This window comes from Spermophilus citellus, assembly GCF_964194105.1.
Source record: "Spermophilus citellus genome assembly, chromosome: 2".
In the NCBI taxonomy this organism is placed as follows: domain Eukaryota; kingdom Metazoa; phylum Chordata; class Mammalia; order Rodentia; family Sciuridae; genus Spermophilus; species Spermophilus citellus.
Genome location: NC_138183.1, coordinates 78480270 through 78481484, shown reverse-complemented (window position 1 = coordinate 78481484; position 1215 = coordinate 78480270). Strand labels below are relative to the sequence as shown.

At 39.3% G+C, this 1215-nt stretch overlaps 1 pseudogene across 1 annotated transcript; it reads right to left on the bottom strand.

The window, feature by feature from the left end:
• Positions 1-224: 224 nt before the first annotated feature.
• LOC308640910 (large ribosomal subunit protein uL22-like) lies at positions 225-775 on the bottom strand (annotated as a pseudogene). Its single transcript has one exon. The product of its transcript is annotated as a large ribosomal subunit protein uL22-like (transcript).
• Between the last annotated feature and the right edge of the window lie 440 nt (positions 776-1215).

Here is a 1215-nt window from a genome sequence, read left to right as displayed (position 1 = left end):
CCCACTCAAGTGAAGAATGAGGTAAGGCCACCACTATTCTAAACAAGACAACACAAAGCTTTTATTACTCCATTACTACAGACAAACCCTAGAAAATACATACAAAAGCAAGTGCCAGCAAAAGGAAATGGTCACATTTCCCATCCCATTATTATTGAGAAAGTTTTCTCTCATTTCAATATTACTTTGTTTGAACTTTTGTTTGCAATTATTTTATGCTAAATTTATTCCCATTTCATAAGTTTTTGTTTCTTCAGTTTCTTCTGGGATATCTTTGTTTGTTTTGTGCAACCTCCTCTTCTGGTCTAGGATCAATTTTCTCTGTTTCAGTGAGGACCATCTCAGGGTGGTAGAAGAGCTCAGGTAGGGGTGAGTCTGACCATGTGGTCTGTAAGTATGGTGGTGCACCTTGGTGCTTTGTTCACCAGGGTATGTTCACTGATCAAAGAATCTACATCTAACCCTTAAATTCAGCATTACTATGCATTTTTAAGCATTGTGCAACAAATATTCAGCACTCTTTTTGGACACCAACCCTGGATTTTACCCCACTGTCTGGCCTGGGTACCCCACCAACTCCACCATTATAACATCAGAATGGCGCACATTGCTTCTTTAAAGTGACATCTTTCAAGTACTTGTTGTCTTTTCAGATGTGCATACCCTTGATGGGCTGGGCAGTTTCGCAGGGGTTCTTAAAGTGAACACAATAATTTGAACCTCTTGATATGCATGATTGTGTGGGGTTTTCTGGGTCAAGAAAGTAGCAAACCATTTTGGTACAATTAGTTTCCTCCTTTCATTTAAAGAAAAACCCCACTCCAGGGAGAAGTTTTGGACTAGGAAAAGGTTTCCTCAAGCACTGTTTTAGGAGATAGGCAAAAATAAAATAAAATTGTGCCACCTTGGAGTGTAAGTATTATGAACTTTGTTCCTTTGAGTCTTTTCATGTGGCTCCTTTTAAAACAGCTGTGATCCTGGTGTGTGCTTGGACTCCAGCTGTGTGTTGTCCCAGAGTGGTGGGAGGGTTGAATTCAGGTTTTGAAGCTGACTGACCAAATTCTACATCAAGCCTTTGCCACTGGATGTGACTTTCCTAAAATTATTATAAGCCTTAGTTTCCTTCTGTACCAAATAGAGATAACATACTCCTTTATCTTGGAGTCTTGAAAGGATTAAAAACAATAATGGATGTAAAGCACTTAGCACAGCATG